The sequence below is a fragment of the Culex pipiens genome, chromosome 1, assembly GCF_016801865.2.
Source record: "Culex pipiens pallens isolate TS chromosome 1, TS_CPP_V2, whole genome shotgun sequence".
In the NCBI taxonomy this organism is placed as follows: domain Eukaryota; kingdom Metazoa; phylum Arthropoda; class Insecta; order Diptera; family Culicidae; genus Culex; species Culex pipiens.
The window spans coordinates 101,389,980-101,410,392 of NC_068937.1; positions in this window are offsets into that span (position 1 = coordinate 101,389,980).

Sequence of the window (20,413 nt, forward strand, 5' to 3'; positions counted from 1 at the left end):
AAAATAAAATTTGTAGAAAAGCACAAAGCGATCATATTACTTTAGCATCAAAAATCCCAAGGGCGAGAAAAAGGAGGAATTCCCATGCAAATTCCACCTTTTTCTCGAGCTTTGGAGTTTTGGTGTTAACAATTGGTAAAACGCGTAACGCCTCCACATAGAACGAGCCTTAATGTCATTGATTTAATCTTTCTGTAACAAGAATAAGCGATAAATTGCGACTATCGTTTGACTAATGATCATATTCGTTGAGAAGCAACCGTAACGATCGTCAAATGATGCGCTCGGTGAATCTAGAACAAAAGCTGACACTAATGACACTATTTGTTACCGTGAACATTATTCACACACAAACCCACACCGCGTTAATTGACCATGCAGAGGAAAAAAACAAACCCATCGCTGACCAGATCTACCGCGATATGACCGCCGTGGGCGGGAAAATCGCATGCCGGAAGCGCGATGAGCTGCGTTATTAATGTGTATTTCAACCAGGAAAACGCTGCGGCGGTGGCGATTCGCTGCGGTGCGCAAACCTCGCGACCATAACGCTCCCAAGCAGATCATAAACAAAACCAACCGTCAAACGGCACTATCGCGTTAATCGCGTGCCACGCGTGGCGTAAATTAATTTTATGACTCCCGGTACCAGATATTCCGGAGGGGCCGACCCATAACAGACGTAGTCACATAATCGACATTCGTGGCAAGACAACAACAAAGCTGGTTGACAACGCAGCGTGACGGGTTTGTCGCTGGCTATAGATTTCGGTAGATGGCGGGCGCGTTGTCGATCAAAGTTGGCGTGTCGCATCGCGGGCCGCGGAACAAGTGAGTTCGACTCGGCTGCAAGTGACGAACCCCTCGGAAGTGACCCCGTCGCCGTCTCGTGTCAATAATCAAGTGGAATTCGCGGTCTAGACGGATGATGTAACGGTTGATGGATTTCGCGATAATCAATCACTTGTCGGCTGATTATTGAGCGTATTAGAGAGAGTTGAAATAAAAATGTTAGCAGCACAAGATCTATTGATTGGAGGTTTGTGTTGGAATTAATTCATGTCAATGTGCTTTCAAAAAGTTTGAATATAACTGCAATTTCGCAATAGTAAAAGATTCAGGAATGCTGCTGCGACAAAGTAAATATCAAATCCTCTAATGTATTTGTCAGAGGCTCTGCAGTAAATGGCAGAATGTCAAATTTGCAGTCGATCTCATCTGAACACAAAAAAACCTTATGCGTACACCAAGCTTCGAACCGTAGCACTTTGCATGAAAGTCTGATTTTTTACTAATGTGCTTCGAGAACTTATTGGTAGCGGAGAGGTAGAACGCAAACGTGGTCTTCGCCGTTGAACTCTACACTCAAAATCAAAAGTACCGTGAAACGGGTTGACTTTGATAGCCGGGGTGATTAAAAATTAAATACGTACGGAATGGTATTGAATCATAGTGACCGTGGTAGAGAAGTGTTCAAAGTACCTCAAGAAGAACTTTTCATAAAAGTTTGAAAAGTTTAAAAAGTTAGTCAGCTATAATTAAGAAAATGTTGATGAATAGCATTATTTAAATCTTCTCAAAGTGTCATGTTTTTCTCAACGAACATGATTTTTTAACGGAAAACGGAATGCATTTTCGCATTCTTTGGACAATTTTCCATTTGCAAAAGGGTAACGACAGGTAAACTTGAAAAAAGGTTGAAAGTAACCCTCAAAAAGGGTTTGTTTACCTTGTGTTGACAGATAAATGGTAGATAGAAACCTTTTTAAGCGGTACTTCTGATTTTGATTGTAATGAATGTCAGTACTCAGTAGCTGAGGAGTTTGGTTTGGGTGCAGGATAACAATTGCAGCAGCATTTTATTCTTGTAGGTGCAAGTTTTCAGAAAATAATTTAATCAATATACAACATATGACAAGCAACTCTAAATCACAATCAACCATTCTACTCTTACGCGAAACAAAGTAGAACAAACCACGGACAATCGTTCTAGATCCGGTTAGCTTCGACCGAAGGTATGCCACTCTAGTAGGTAGCTCAAGCTCGTACAACTTTCATCATTTACCATGCATGCACCGTGGACGACTGTCCACGGCAAAGTGCAATCGATTGCAGCTTGATGAAAATCGGGCTGGTCGCTAACTGAGTCTCTGGTGGTTTGCCCCCGCCGCCGCCGGTCAAGGAATAAAATATTTGAGGTTACGTCTCTGGACCAGGTTACCTTAGGCAATGGTTGCGTTTTGTGCAACTGAATATTTTAAGCTTAACTTATGACTCAGATCGGGTTTTGCGTTACGTGGCCGAATTTGGCATGTTTATGGACTAAGTTCTGCTGTTACGTTAGATTCGCATTTCCATTAACTCAATTACATAACCTTGAAAGTGAGTCCGTGCACAGTCAATTAAAATACCATCTCCTTGTAAGGTCGATTGGCGCTGACACTTGCCGACTACCCACAGCACTAGAAGAGCATCCCCCTGGCGTCTATAATAGAAGAATGCTACCCGTCCGTCAATCAACCGGGCAACCGTTTGCGCAACAGTTCTCACGATTGACCATGGTGTAGTTGCCATTTCAGCGTATAAACAACGGAGCAAATCCGCCACCGAGAGAGGGACCTCTCACTTGGATTTGTCGGTAAAGGGCGACCTCCAGGCACCGCTTCATTTCGACGCGAGACCCTTATCGGGATAGTCCGCAGAAAACACTTTCATCTTTAAAAAAAACAGCATTCCAACTGTTGAGACTCGCGCTCGGAAGAAGACTACCCACGTGACCGACCATTCAAGGGGAGGAGGGTATCCCTTTCATTTCAGTTTGGCACGATGATGATCCCGTAACGTTTATACCGCATTTGGACGGTTTTTTGTGCAAGCGAAATCCGGTTTTCCGGTGAAGATTCGCGCGGTGCACTTATGCTACAGGGTTGGGATCCATTACAAAACAGCTGCAGTCGTGGTGGTAGTAGCTACTCGGAGGTCCAATGACCCTTTCCCGGTCCAAGTAACGAAGCAGACCCCAAATTTGAATCAAAGGAAGAAGCGAAAGTACGTGAAACTTTTTGTGTAGTTCAATGTCGCTACCTTGCCGTTCAGCTTGAACTTCACACGAGGAGGTAAAGACCTTTGGATTATGTATGTGCCAAGTAAGGGGATGACGTCGTCGGTTGTATTAGGACAATCATTCATCCCGAATGGGAGAAGATGCCTCGCGACTTTCTACTCAGTCTCTAATGTTATGTTGATCGTAAACCCGGATCAACGTTATCATAGAATGATTCGTACACGCTGAATTTGTGCCATAACAATTGAAGCATTATCAATTAGAAGCTGCGAAATCGACTTTCATCTTAATGCACATATGATAAATGATCTCGAAACATTTAATCAATACAAAGTAAACCCCAACCGAGAGTCATCAAATTACAGCGATCAAACAGCAGATTAATCATACTGCTGATCCGCATTAGCAATTCAAATTATGTCCACAAGTCGTGCACGGTCTCAGATCAACCTCCCCCCAAGAATCGACCAGTTGATCGTTCCGTCCTGTGTGGTACACAAATAACACCACATTACCCAACGTGAAACACGGTATCAGGTCACTCCGTCTGAGCGGTGAACAAGAGCTATTGTTACACTGTGAGGTTTCACTCACGAGACGTGGCCTAGTTGGACTGCAGCCGATTCAAATGTCACCCTCGTTTCGGACGACAATCTCCAGCGCATAAACGCGGCATGGTTTGGCAATCGATAGTATTTAACACAACGTTGGGGCAGGTTCGATACATTCCCAGGGTCATTCTCAACGGCAGTCCATGTCTGGGTCTAGAAGGTATGGTATGCCAATTTTATGCGTCATTTTTCATGGGATTTGCGGTTAAATAACAGTGCAGTGATTGTCCTGGCCCAGACGTCTATGGGAATCTTGCGCATGGCGGTGTGGAGTCCGTGACAATAAACCGAGCTAATCAATCAAACCGTTACGTTATGGTTACCGTAGAACATCGGCGATGAGGATAAAATACGCCAGCTCTTTGAATCAGGAATGACATTGGGTCTGGGAGGAGAGATTGGGTCATACAAAAAATGCTGAATATTTGTATGACCCAATCTCACCATGCAGGCCCAATGTCACCTCTGCCGACGGTAGTCAAAATGTTGTGCTGGGTATTTTTTTTCCAAACATCACAATATTTAAAAAAAAAACATAACTCGGCGGCAATTTTTTGTCCATACTTCTCTATGGCTCAAAAGTTGCGGGTTTTGTCCCCTAGAACATATCGGAAAAATTACAAAAATAACAAAAATGCGATTTTGGGAAATTGATTTTTTTTAATAAAAAGTTAATTTAAATATCGGAATTTTTTTATACCTACAACTTTGCCGAAGACAACAAATCGATCAGAAAATTCCTTCAACAGATGCAGACTTTGGATATTTACGTACCATTTTTGTATGAACAGCTGCCAAAATGGTATGGGGACTTGTAATGGTGAACTAATGACACAAAATGGTTTATTTGGTCATAGGGAAAGCCCAACAAAGTTTGAGAAAAATAAAAAAAAACATTTCCGGAATTCGAGGAAAATTGCTCAAATGCAGATAAAAATTAAGAAGAGCTGGCAACACTTTTAAAGTAGTTAGCAATTATGGGAAATTCTCAAAATGCAGTTTGCTGTACCTTGCGATGTTTGAAATGTATTTCTATTATAATAAGTCAAAAAGTTGATATATCTGGCAACACTATCATGTGATCAGTACAGTCCAGACTCGATTATCCGAAGGCCTTGGCAAAATTTCAGTTTGGATAATCAAAACTTCGGATAATCGAATCAGAAAAAAAAAAATTTCGATGTCTTATTTTTGATATTTGAGCTTTAATATGACCCCTAAACTGCCCCTGATCGCATAAATGTCCCATATGCATTTTCATCGATTTCGAGTTATGGATGCAGTTTGGTTCAAAATTGTGTGCTCTTTCAAAAGAGCCTATAACATCCAGTACTTTGTTCTATAAATCAGAAGGAAATCCAGTTTTTTCGTGAAAACTTAACACGTAGCCTTATGTATGGGACAAACTTCAAATGCGTTTTTCTCAGCTTGCTGTTTTTGCATATGGGACATTTATGCGAACATGGGCAGTAAACTACTCTAAAGTGATTAAGAATTTTTAAATCCAAGATGGTGGTCATAATGGCGATGATGAAATATTAAAAATGCATTTTTTTTAACTTTACAGACCATTCAAATTTGACTAAAATTAGGTTGCAGAACTCGAATTTAATGTTTAAAGTAAGAAAATAAAAAGCGACGAATTATTCTTTCTTGTTCGTGATTCGATTATCCGAAGTCCCATACAAACCTTCGGATAATCGAACTTCGGATAATCGAAACTTCGCATAATCGAGGCTTCGTATAATCGAGTATAGACTGTACTCCCTAAACAAAATAATGATTGACAATGTTAATTTTCTCACTTTTTCAGACGAATTGTTGAGTTGAGGCGCCAAAAAAGTGTTGTATTGGTTGAATCGATAAATTGGTATGAAAAAATGGGAAAACGATCAGCCAATCATGATTTTTGATAAAGGTGTATAGATTGTCTGAAAAGAGAATCCAATCAGTGTTATTCAACTGAAGTAAAAACTTTGACTCATGAACATGATAACGGAATAAAGAATATATAAAAGTAGTGGAATTATGAATATGTACAAGAATATTCAAATGTTTTCATCAATAATAATATATGTCTTTATCATCAAACCACGTCTTCAACAATCCTCACGCGTTAATGCGTCAGGTGATTACAGAACACACACAGCTCTGTCTGCCAGTCTAGCCCGGTCACGAAACCTCCGCCGTCGCTCTGCATTTTCTCCTATTGTAAACAACGCACCCCCAGAGCAACACTGCTTAGTACGTTTGTGTACGTTTACTTACGAGATTGCTCAACAACGCAACAGACACAGGTGAGGTGTTGTGGAGTAATCAAACTGAGAAAAAGTGCGGCATTTATTTTCAATTTTGTGCGGTGCCAACTTTTTATTAGGAACGACTCTTCACGCGTAAAATTTTCAACTTACGTTGGCAATTGGGGTAGTTGAGGTTCAATTTAGCAATTTTTGGACTCAGTTTTCCAGGACAGAAGTTGAAAAATTTCCATGAAAACGGGTGCCAACCTTGTAATGTACTGATCTTGACAGCCCACAATAGCACGACAAGTGTGACCAACACGACACGATCAACCTTGAAGGTTCACATATCGTAACAATTGTGTGGCGCAGCATTTTGATCAAGGAACTACCTACTCGAAGACCAAGTTAACTCAAGTCAAGTGGTTCGTTGTCGTTAAACGAGATCACCGCTCTGCGGTGGGTCACTGCGACCAAGGTTATCCACGGTTCTGGTCACCACAAGAAAAAGGTGGAACACTCAAATCCGTGCTAAACGCCGATCGGAACTGATAGTGTTCAAATGTCAGCTTAGTAAAACCTGCCAAACCGCCACGCGCCGTTGAGTGATCGATCGATCGTTAGACGTACAGAACACCGGGCTACGGGCACGGGTTGTTCAAGCGAAAGGTGGTACACGGCGATCAGGTAGTGTTTTTTGTGAACAACATCAACGGCTTGGCGATTAGCATGATTGGCGGTTTCGTTGACCCCGGCGCGACGGCAGACATTTTACCGGATACAACAGTTTTAACGCAAATTGCGGTAATGGCTGGGTGCACTCATAACTTCAATTACACTCCTAGGTTGTTCTGGTCACTCAACATTGAATACCCATTTAAACATTGGTGAGCATAACGCAAAAGACCACAATCAACAGCGATAATGAATACCATCACGATAATTAGGAAAAATCTACCCAAAACTTCTTTACACTTAAAAAACAATCAACCCAAGGGTAAGCTTTCGCAAGTTCTGTCAAGTTCAACTCGCCAAACAAAACAAACACAAAAAAAAACTTTGGGCTCTGCTGGGGCGTGGAAATTCGTTGGTTGAACTTGAAACGGTGCGGCCAAAACAAAATGCACACACAGTCAATTCAGCATAACGTAACTACGAAGAGGTCGGTGTGTGCTTTGTACTCAAAAGCCGACCACATTTCGCCTCATTTTCATATGAATCATTCATTGCCATGCTTTCACGCCCGTTTGTTCGCGAGCCGCCGAAGCTAAGAGCCCATGACCAATGGCGAGCATGAATTTGTTTGGGTGTGGGAAAAAAGTAGTTTTCCAAACGGCGGAACGGTGGAGTTTGGTTGAGGGTGGTCAGTTTTGAATTAGATTTTGGAAGCGTCCAAGAGGAGACTATTTTTTTTAAAATTGAGTATAACTATATTTAGTAATTAGTTATACTGTAAACGGGGGTGACATTCATAGGATTTCAATTTAATTTCGGAATATTTTCCAAGTGGTACAGTCATCCCTGATATTCGGAACGGTTTACAGATCGGTCAATGTTCCAAAAATCATAGAAAATCGATAGTTGAACATAATGATTTTACCTTCATGTGAAAGCTTGTCTTGTAATCTTTTGATTGATGTATCGACCGATTGTAAATTTTCACGTTTAAATCATTTTTTTAAAGAACATTGACCCTTGAAATCCACAAATTCGGAACACTTTTTTCTAACGGATGTAATCAAACTTTGGATCTTTCCAGGAGTACATATTTGTTGCAAAATAATGACTTCACACACTGAAACCAATAAAACTCAAGCTTAGTGATGTTTTATGAATGGTCTGATAACTTTTTTTGTGAAAATATCAGTTAAATTCAGGTGTTCCACAATTGTGGGAGGCACAATATTGCGCAATTCTCACTAACTTGGACTTCGCACTAAATTATTGCTATCGATCGCACTATTGCGACTTGTCAAGCTGGCTTGGGAAATTTTAATTTTCTCAAAAAATGATCAAAGCGATCCGATGTTGCTCACCTGTCAATCGCAATTTTATAGTGCGAATGTCCAGTTTGGTGGAAACTGCGACTGGAAATGTAGATAAACAACTGCTGGTTGCCTAGTTTTTGGAAATTTTGTTATCAAAAGTGCGAGAGAGAAGTGCGGGCCAAATCCAAGTTACAGTGCAAGGATCAATAACATCCCACAATTATGGAACAGGCAATTTGGAGGCAGTGGTTTGCTGCTCTGGATAAAATAGTCTTGAAATGCAGTTTTTTGTTTATAAAGTACTACTTTTACTAGTGAAATAGCAAGAGAATGTCGAGGAGGAGGATGTAGTAGGATCGACAGAAAAGCTGCTTTTGGCATGCTATTGAGCAATTCCAGCTCAAATCAGGAATTTTTCTGGTACTTTTGTACCCGACTCTCTCCGATTTCAATGAAACTTTGTAGACATGTTTTTCTAGGCCTATATAAGCCATTTTTGTGTATATGGAGCCAATTGAACCCGAAAATGACATTTGGGAAGGGCGTAAGTTATTTAGATATTTTTGTATTCTGTAATTTAAAAATGACTGTATCTCGAAGGCGTTGCATCGTACCAAAAAGTGGTCATAGACAAACTTGTAGGAAATTGGACGGGCTTTCTGAAAAAAAAATACACTGAAAGAAAAATACACGCAATTTCTATGTGATTTTTCAATTTTTATGTTTAAAATTTTAAGGTGAAGTCACGATTTTTTTTCGTTAAAATTTTTTGAGGAAATAGCCTAAAATGTGACAAAAACACTCACGAAAAATGCAGGATGGTATGTCTCTCCTAAAGAAATACAAAAATCATTTACTAAAACTGTTTTTTGAAAAGTGGTCTAAACGTCAAAATTTTCAAAAACCGATAGTGGGAATTGATTCCCCAGACAATTTTACATAAAAGTCTCCATATTGACCATTGTCTTAAGTCCAATCCTTGCGAAGTTACAGCGGTTTTAAAAATAAAAATGTTGAAAAAACAGCTTTTTTGGTGGTTTTTGGCATTTTCTATATGACAGACTTGATTTTTCAGTCTCGAAATTATTTTTACCGGAAAGCTCGTCCAATTTCCCATAAGTTTGCCTTTGATAACTTTTCAATTGGATGCATGGGCTTACAGATATAAGCTTAATTACATTGCTCATAACTTTAAACAGAATATTTTTTTCAGTGTGATAGAAATCTGGATAGTAAATCATCTTACGTAATTATTAAAACGAGTCAAATTGAAAAGCTGTCAAAGGCAAACTTATGGGAAATTGGACGAGCTTTCCGGTAAAAATATTTTCGAGACTGAAAAATCAAGTCTGTCATATAGAAAATGCCAAAAACCACCAAAAAAGCTGTTTTTTCAACATTTTTATTTTTAAAACCGCTGTAACTTCGCAAGGATTGGACTTAAGACAATGGTCAATATGGAGACTTTTATGTAAAATTGTCTGGGGAATCAATTCCCACTATCGGTTTTTGAAAATTTTGACGTTTAGACCACTTTTCAAAAAACAGTTTTAGTAAATGATTTTTGTATTTCTTTAATTTTGACGTTTAGACCACTTTTCAAAAAACAGTTTTAGTAAATGATTTTTGTATTTTTTTAGGAGAGACATACCATCCTGCATTTTTCGTGAGTCTTTTTGTCACATTTTAGGCTAATTCCTCAAAAATTTTGAACGAAAAAAAATCGTGACTTCACCTTACAATTTAACTTTTAAACATAAAAATTGAAAAATCTCATAAAGGTGGACTGTTTTTTTCTTCCAGTGTATTTTTTTCAGAAAGCCCGTCCAATTTCCTACAAGTTTGTCTTTGACCACTTTTTGGTACGATGCAACGCCTTCGAGATACAGTCATTTTTAAATTACAGAATACAAAAATATCTAAATAACTTACGCCCTTCTCAAATGTCATTTTCGAGTACAATTGGCTCCATATACCAGAAAAATTCCTGATTTGAGATGGAATTGCTCTATTGACAAATTCTTCCGATTAGTGGGATGACTGTTCTATTCTATTCCCCTTATAACTGCCAGTGCTCTGTCTGGATCTATCCACCATGTGACAAAAGGTTTGAAAAACGGTTGTCGCGATCTTCAATTCTTTCTCTCTTCTTACAGTCCTTAGTAAGCTTAGTATTTTTCGCCGATAACTGCTCATTAAGGCTTTGAAAGGCATCATTCCCATCCGGCCATTTGGCGGCCATGTTTTTTTTTTTAGAAAAACATTCAAATCTTGATTCAGAATGTTTCAATCAAAAAATGGTTTTCTTTGTGTTGTTTGTAGAAGCATTTTACATATAGTGATTATTTTTGCCTTTCAATTTACTATTTTTGGACCTTGAATTCAGAACCATAATTGCCCTAAAAGTGAAAGACACCATCTTAAAGCAAATAATTATAAAAATAATAAGGTAAAATGTTTATAAAGGTAAAAAAAACCTGCTTCAAAATTGTACACATTTAAATAACACACATTTAGAAAAAAATATTGTAAAAAAGTTTTAATAAAATAACTGAACCAAATTTCAAATCCCAGAAAAGTTATCAGAGTTTTATTAGAAGTATTGTGAAACCAATCATCAATAACCCAATGATCAGTAAAATTGATTTGTCATCCAACCCAGGGCAATCAATAACCCAAACGATTCCACGCCTGCGTCTCGCCCCTCCGATAACGGCTCTTCGTTTCAACGCCACCTTTTTTCCGGGAAATGCAACCTGCCACACGCCGTGTAATATAGTTTGTTGCTGCCGCGGTTGCTACAGCTAATCAGGTCGCACCGATTAACTAACTCATCTTAACCGCCTTGGTCACTACTCTCGTCCGGCAGTCCATCGATACTGGTTTTGACACGTCGGAATAACGACCCAGTAGCATGTGCCACCTTTCGCCAAACAGTCACCAACTCTGATTATATCATCCGTAAGGGGGCGTTTTGTGAGCTCGTTTTAATCATGAAACAATTGCACCCCCATTTTCCACCAACGCAATTCGATCGATGGCCACTTGGAGAAAAAACTGCACACATTTTGTCACGTTTTCTTAAGGTTTGTTTTTCCACTTGGATAACATTTCCACATTGGTCGACTTCTGTTTCGATTTCTTCGTAAGGCATTTCTTCCAGTTTGTTTCTTGTTTTTCTCTGTATTGTCTTCCAACATTGCCCAGCAAAACAATCACAACTGCAAGACGTAACGCCTCGTAACAGAAACACTAACCTAAAAGAAGACACTCCGGTAACCTCGAAAATCGGTCCTCTTCCACACTTCACCAGGATCAGCGCGTCCTACTGCTCTCACAATCAATAATCCCCGGTTACGTCAGCTGTGGACAGACCACGACAACACCGTAACAAGCACGCGCACACACGCTTCGAAAAAAGCCGTCCGAACTGGTTCGCGTCTGAGAGCAAACTGTGGAGCGCGTGCCTTCAGCTGGGCTCTTTTGTTTTTCCAGCCCACACGAGACGTGACGAAGGCTCACGAAGTGGACGACGACGTCGCGACGCCCCCGAAGAGGGCTTCCACACGACGACGCCACGCGCGCCCCTTTATTTAAGTATTTACTAGGCTACTTTGGGCTTGGACTAAGTGACTGTCCCGGAGATCGACTGCTGAACCGATGCAGAGGAGTTTCCTCGTGGAGTTCTAACTATGCACGAAGAAAAATTTTGGAATTTAAATTCTTCAGTTGAGCGCGAGCGTTAGAGGCGTTAGCTGCTGTAAAAAAAGGGTAACGTAATCATGAATAATTATTCACCTTCGCAGAAAGAAGACTTTTTCCCGTGTCTGCAACTTTGTTCTTGTTCTAAACAGTTGCAATGCATGCGATCACTTCAGTTCTGGAGTGATTCGGGTGTGGCCGCGTGGCTAATGCACGTTCAACGTAAGGACTGGTTTGTGCAGATCTCCGTACGTTTACTGGTTATTCGACCTCAAAGATAACTGCCGGAATATTTAAAAACACTAACGACTAACGGCAGCACTAAGGAAAAAAAGGCCAGCTTGATGAGTTATGGTTGCATATAAATTAAGTGCGGACGATTTTGTTGTCAAGCATTAAAAATTGTTTATGTCCTGGTTTTGAAGGGGTTGAAATGGCTTAAAACGTGTTTGTTGCGATTGACTTTCTGAGGTTATTGAACATTGTGAATAGCTTAATTTTTGAAATAAATGCATGAATAGTATTTTTGAAAATATATTTTAACCCTGTAATGCCCAATTTTTTTTTCGAGATTTTTTTTTATTTTTCCCGTGTTATTTTGAGCAACTTTTGTTCTTCGAAAAAGTGTTTTCTTTTCTTGTTGCAATATTTTGTTAAAAAGGTTTTTTTTTTGTAGTGTTTAATATTTTCAAAGTTAAGATTAGGTCAATCGATATAATTTTCCATATTTTTTTAAACGAAATTGTTACCATTATATTTTCTAAAATTTATATATAATCATATTTTGTATACTTTTCCGCTGAGAAATATCACTTTTACTTATTAATAATCATTCGACTTTACAGATATGGGTAAATCTCTACCAACTCACACGAAATCGGGAATAGTTGTCCCGACCCCTCTTCGATTTGCGTGAAACTTTGTCCTAAGAGGTAACTTTGGTCTATGATCACGAATGCGAGGTCCGTTTTTTGATATCTCGTAGCGGAGGGGCGGTACGACCCCTTTAATTTTTGAACATGCGAAAAAAGAGATGTTTTTCAATAATTTGCAGTCTGGTGATGGATTGGAAATTTGGTGTCAGAGGGACCTTTATGTAAAACTGGACGCCCCACGGCGTGTTTTCTGGGCAACCTTAAGGAGAAAAAATAGTCATCGCTACTGTCAAATGTGTCTTGTAGGAAATTTTCTCAGCTTTCCAATGCTTCTAAGAGCGACATGTTTCATCGGGAAATTTCTGAGATATGATTTTTTTAAGTTTTTTGTTCTAAATTCCTTTATTATTTATTGGAAACTTTTTAATATCATTTCAGGAAACTTGTGAAATGATGTTTTTATGTGTCATTTACTCATCAAAATGTGCAAAATAAGGTAAGAAACAACTTTGTGGAAGGTTGCAAATCGCTAAACATTTTTAAAATTAAGTTTAACCGAGTTTTTGAATATGTGGGATTTATTCAGAAATGAAAATCATAAAACCGTATAGATAATTACATAATTTTTGTGAACAAATATCATCCGTCTGCTCGGATTTAGCTTGAATTAAGCTGATAAAACCGATTTGTTTTGGAAGTTTGAGATTGATAAGGGTATTACTAGATTTTTATGAAAAAATATCATAATTCTTTAATCAAACATTAACCAGTTGCATGGATACAAAACATGTTTTATACTCGAAATTGAACTAAAAATTCATGTGGCGAGCTTCAGGAGAAACACTTTTCATGAGTATGAAACGATTTTCATAATTTTTATTTTGTATGAAATGATCAAGGAATCAGCAATGTTATAGAAGTCTTATCTTATCTTTTTAAAACGTTTTACAAATACTTTGATTTTTGTTTAAATAGTTTGGAATAGAAGCTTCTGTTTGATTTTCTCTGTTAAATAATGTTTTATTTTTGTTTATACCAAAAAAAAAAAAAAAATTGTGTGTGACGGTGTTTTCAACATTCAGAGTTAAAACACACGAATTTTACTCCTACATTTAAATGCATTTTCAACAGTAAAACTTTTTTTTCGTTGTTTCATAGTCATGAGAATATGACTTTTGAAGCTTGCAACAGTAATTTGTAGAACATTTTCGATTTTAAATCATCTTTTGGATCCATGTTCCCGGTTCATGTTTGCCAAAAGAATTATCATATCTATTCATAAAAATCCAATAATAAACTTAACAATCTCAAACCTGCAAAAAAATCGATTGTATCAGCTCACTCAGAGCAGGCACGTGATATTTGTACATAAAAATTATGTAATTATCTTTGAATTCTTGTAAAAAATATTTTTTAATACGGTTTTATTATATTCATTTAAATCCCATATATTCAAAAAATCGGTTAAACTTAATTTTAAAAATGTTTAACTATTTGCAACTTTCAACAAAGTTGTTTCATGCCTTATTTTGCACATTTTGATGAATAAATGTCACATAAAAAACATCATTTGACAAGTTTCCAGAATAGTTATTACACAGAAAAAAATCATGGTAATATTACATCTGGGAAGGGGTACATCTTTTTTGTCAGAAAAAAGGTGTAATTTTACCTCTGGAAATGTGTAATTTTACCATTATTCTAGTGTAATGTCACTTTTTCAATCTAAATTGAGGTAAAATTACATCATAAAAGAGGTAATATTCAACCTTCCAAAATTACAGCTTCCAAATTTACATTATTTTTTTCTGTGTATAAAGTTTACAATAAATAATAAAGGAATTAAGAACAAAAAACTAAAAAAATAGATATCTCAGAAATTTTCCGATGAAACATTTCGCTCTTAGAAGCATTGAAAAGCTGAGAAAATTTCCTATAAGACACATTTTAAAGTAGCGATGACTATTTTTTCTTGAAATGTTTGTTCTAGAAAACACGCCGTGCGCCCGATTTGATGGCGAACTCAAAATTACGAAAAAAAACCTTTTTTTGTTGGAATTTGTTGGAACATATCATTTCATGGGAAATTTAATGTGCTTTTCGAATCTACATTGACCCAGAAGGGTCTTTTTATCATTTAAAACTAAATTTTTAATTTTGAAATTTCGTGTTTTTTGTAACTTTGCAGGATTATTTTTTAGAGTGTCACAATGTTCTACAAAGTTGTAGAACATACAATTACATTTTTTTTAGATATAAATATAAGGAATTTGCTTGTAGTCATCACAAATTATAGCGATTTCCACCTCATCACCATTTAAGACTGCAAATCATTGAAAAACATGTCTTTTTTCGCATGTTCAAAAATTAAAGGGGTCGTACCACTCCTCCGTCACGAGATATTAAAAACGATACTCGGATTCGTGATCAGGGACAGAAGTTACCCCTTAGGACAAAGTTTCATGCAAATCGAAGAGATTGTGTTTAAACTAAGCAAAAGTGTTATGTAATTCTGTTACTAAGATATGAAAAACGTTTTGAGATCAAACAGCAAAAAAGAGAGAGAGAGAGAGAGAGAGAGAGAGAGAGAGAGAGAGAGAGAGAGAGAGAGAGAGAGAGAGAGAGAGAGAGAGAGAGAGAGATAAACTTTGTAACTTAAGTAACAAAGTACGAAAGTATATCTTCCCACGATCACAGAAATAATTCAAATACCAAAATTTGCACATTTAACGCAAGCTCCACTAAACTCAGTGAACCCAAGCTCCAACGAATCGCGAGAATGCAATATTGTGATATTTAACGACAAAAGCCGCCGCGCCCACCACCGTTCCTCGAGGCGCAAATTTGCTAAAAAATATGACAGCGTCAATTGTAGCACAAAAAGAGGTCGTGCTCTTAAATTAGTTCAACCAACCAAATCGCACCACCACCTGGGTCTCAGGGTATATTCAAGGTATATTAATGAAAAAATGGGGCAGTTTACTACTGTTTTGTGCGCCAAATGGCGGAAACGTCACCGCGGCGGTATTTAATTAAGTGTTTAAATTGGGTTATCATGACGGTTGGGTAAAAGGGGATTGTGTTTTACAGATTTTAATCTGCGTAAGATTCGAAGCAAATTGCACTCAAAACGAAGAAATTATTGCGGGTTGCTTCATATTCAATAGCCGCTCTGGAGTCCTTGACCAGACAAGCGTAGTTCGGTCGCGAATTGTTTTCAATCAGTAGTGGATCAAGTTGTGCCCCAAACGTAATATTATCCACAAGGACGCGTCTGAGCATGGAGAGCTTCGTGTCATGACCCCTTTTAGAGTGCGATTTTAAGGTGTCTGCCGCACCAGCAGGGGTTGCCCGTGCAGAACTTAATCGGATCGGATCCAGTTGCAGCAGCCACTACAACAGTGATCGGGCAGCTCTTCAAGATCATCCAGTTCAACCGGGAGGAAGGGGGAAGGAAAGAAGGTGACATTGAGCTTGCGCAAGTTGTCTTGCTGGTTTTTGAGACTTTTTACGAAAATTGACATTTAAGATATTGGACCGATCCAGTCCGAACTTTGCCTTTTCAGGGTTATTCCGCCATTCTAGGACATCAACCGCAAACCTGTTCTCGTATGAACGAAACTTGAGAAATTACTTTCCCTTGTGCTTTATCGCCGCCAATTTACTGTAGCCAAAAATGAACTATATTTAAACAAACCTGTTCTGGAAAGGTAGATTGCCGCAAATTTACGAACCAACCGTGGAAAACATCTCGCTCAGTAACATGATCCTCGAACTCATTGCAAGAGTTCGATCTGAATTTTGGATTTGTTGCTGACCCGATGACATGTAGTGTATAGCGCATTGCATAATCCCTGTTTAATATTGGTTACAGACGAACGTCGAGATTGAATCGATAGATACACCCACCAGCAAATTCAAATGTAAGCCTTAATGTGAAAGGATTCGAACCATTCTATATGGTTTGATTGATTGGTGGTTTGACAGATGAACTGGTCACGCTCAGTATCGGGTTGCATCCGCAAAATGGCACAAAGTATTGATATGTAATACACTTGGTCAAGCTCAACCAGAACAAGACTCAGTAATCAAAAGATTATTGCCGATTTAGAAAATATATACACTGGGAAGAAATCAACTGTTAATTTAAAAAAAAAACAACAGACATGAAAAAAATTAAATGTTTCGCTCTACAGCATTGCCATGGCGTTTTCTATTGCGATATTCCTACTCGAAACTAGGTGTCCGAAGGCTTGAAACGGTGAGACAATCCAAACCTCTATTTACACCTGAGTTTCCTCTCAACCCGGGACTCGAACGGACGACCTATGGATTGTGATTCCAACTGCCTACCAGCGACTCTACCGAGACAGGACCTAGGAAGACGACCTGGACTGAGAACATGCGAAAAAAGAGGTGTTTTTCAATAATTTGCAGCCTCAAACGGTGATGAGAGAGAAATTTGGTGTCAAAGGGACTTTTATTTAAAATTGTACGCCCGATTTGATGGCGTGCTCAGAATTCCGAAAAAACGTATTTTTCATCGAAAAAAACACTGAAAAAGTTTTGAGACCGGCCCGTGGCTTAATGGCTACGGCTCCCGCCTCATAAGCGGAAGGTTCCGGGTTCGATTCCCGACCGGTCTCCTTGAAATTATTCGACTATAATTGAACTTTGAATATGAAAAAAAAAACGCATGGAATCAGGTGGGATTCGAACTCACACCTTTGGATTGGTAATCAGATGCTCTAGCCACTCGGCCACCGAGGGGTTGACACCCCTTGAGTGAATTAATCCGTAGTGGTGAAATAATGTCACAAGGTCATTTACTAAATAATACAACAATCCCTCTCCCAACGATTCCCCTACACACACCACACACCATATTCTATAAATAACTCGAAGTGGTTGGTACGGTATGTCCCCACTTCTTCTTCTTCCCCTGATGATTCCATGAAATGTGGATTCCGTTCATAGAATCTGTCTCTTGAGGTTAATGCAACGCAGTAAGCCGGGCCGCTTTAGTGAGTGTAATACATTTCGGGGGTTCTCGAAAGTACGGCTGCGCTTGTGTTCGATTAGATTAGATTAGATTAGATTAGAAATCTGAGTACGCCATCAAATTGGGCGTACAATTTTACATAAAAGTCCCTTTGACACCAAATTTCTATCTCATCACCGTTTGAGGCTGCAAATTATTGAAAAACACCTCTTTTTTCGTATGTTCAAAAATGGAAGGGGTCGTACCGCCCCTCCGTCACGATATATATATATATAAAAACGGACCTCGGATTCGTGATCAGGGACAAAAGTTACCCCTTAGGACAAAGTTTCACGCAAATCGAAGAGGGGTCGGGGCAACTGCTGTGTGAGTTGGCGGAGAATTGCCCAAAGAAAAGTTTATTAATTTCTTAAGTTGTTTGTATTTTTTTTTTTTTTTGGTTTGGCTTTTGCTAATATTTTCAAAAGATTGTGTCCCTCGACTCTCACCAAAGTCAAAGGTTAGACTAACAAATAAAAAAGTATGATAATTTGAATTGTTATTATGAATAAAAGGGTTTAAAATACATTATAAACCTGTCCAGTTGTTTTTAAATCATTAGTTTCCAAAATATCGCTGATAATCATAATGTTATCAATCTAATATCGGTATTGAATAACTAATGGCCACTTTCGGCGGTGATTTTCAAATTGTTTTCCGTCGACACCGAGCGAAGCGAATCGGTGTCAGTTCAAATATTTACTCCGCGGTCATTATCCTGAGTGTATATAAGCCGTGAAGAATTTCTATTTTGCGGTGCTGTAAATTGAAAATTTCATAAAAATTCTAAATATTTCTAAACCAGCCTAAATATACAAGTGGTTTAGAACATCACAGAAAACCCCTCCTCAATTGTTCTGACCTAAAAAAATGTTTGTTGTTAAAATATTCAACCAACTTATGTTGCAAAAGACATCATGGCATTCGGACATTGTTAATATTCTTGTCTTAATTGGTGCAGACATGCATTTCCTCACCCTGCACTAAACATCAACCAAATATTCGATGGCCGTGTGATCAACCTCGTTCTAGTGCAGCGGATTCGGTGCCTGACGAACGAATCCCGCATAGTCAACAACCATACAGTCACCATTTGTCGAATGATTTTTCCTAAATGATCTTGATAATACACCAAATAGGGTGCAACCGTACATTTTCCATTCCCCAAACAATCCTACAATTTATTAAATAGGTCGTTAGGTTATGTTACAATACATTTTTACAAGGGATTTTTTTCGTGGATCATAGTCGTACCCTACCCCAAACTGTTCCCCAACTGTTCAATTCTCATTTTATGTGAACCGTACCACAAATTAATAAAATATGATTTTAAATGGTGAACTGCTTTACCGACACCATTTGAAAAGGGAGGAGCCAAAAAATAAACTTTACAAATGTTCTGGGAACTGTGGATTTAACGGGAATGGTAAGTATATGATTATTAATGGTTAGCGTTTTTTTTTTTTTGTAATGTCCGGGATTTGTTACCGCTTGATGATGATGTCTTCTGTTGATTCTTCCGTGGTGCTGCCGCCTTATCTAATTGAGCTATCTCAGTTACATTACGTTTGACGGTTTAAAATGCATTTTATTATGAAATGTGGCCTCAAAATTTATCGTAAATATATCGTAACATGTATGGTAGAATACAAATAAACTATAGACCAATCACATGGCGAACAGTTATCGTTCTGATAATGATCAATCAATTATTTAATTATTTGGACTTATAAAAATTATCACGAAAATAATTTAGCTTTACATACAAACTATATGGCAAACAGGTATATCGATCCATGAATTGTTGAACAATGGTTTGAATTGTTGGGACTTAGAAAAATTTTCGCTGAATTCAGGTATATCGTTCCATGAATTGTTGAACAATGGTATAAATTGTTGGGACTTAAGAAAATTTTCGCTGGATGAGTTCAGGTATATCGTTCCATGAATTGTTGAACAATGGTATGAATTGTTGGGACTTAAGAAAATTTTCGCTGGATGAGTTCAGGTATATCGTTCCATGAATTGTTGAACAATGGTATGAATTGTTGGGACTTAAGAAAATTTTCGCTGGATGAGTTCAGGTATATCGTTCCATGAATTGTTGAACAATGGTATGAATTGTTGGGATTTAAGAAAATTTTCGCTGGATGAGTTCAGGTATATCGTTCCATGAATTGTTGAACAATGGTATGAATTGTTGGGACTTAAGAAAATTTTCGCTGGATGAGTTCAGGTATTCCATGAATTGTTGAATATTATTTGAATTATTCGGACTTAAGATTTTTTTTTGTTGTAGTTCATTTGGCTCAATCATACAATACCTGTTTCAAATAATCCTAACCATTTGGCGAACAGTTATATCGTTCCATGAATTGTTGTACAATTGTTTGGATTATTGGGACTTAAGAGTTTTTCGCTGAACTTCAAGGTGGAAGTACTACGTCGTCTATGGTACCCTTATGTTTTAACAATAGCTGTTCCGAAGAATCTCAACCATAAGGCGAAAAGTTATATTTTTCCATGAATTGTTGAACTATTGTTTGAATCATTGGGACTTAAGCAAATTTTCGCTAAAATTTATTTTTGGCTCAATCATACAAAAACTGTTTGAAATAATACCAAACATCTGAGGAATAATTATATCTTACCATTAATTGTTGTGCAATTGTTTGAATTATTAGGACTTATGAAATTTTCCGCTTAGTTTCTTTGACTCAATCATACCGAGTATCATAACTTTTATCATACCAGCTACAGTACTATTATGTTCTAACAATAGCTGTTTCGAACCATCCTAATCGTATGACGAATAGATACCGTTCATTGAATTGTAGAAAAAAAATTAACTATTCGAATATGTTTAAGAAAAGTGTAACCATTCGGGAAATA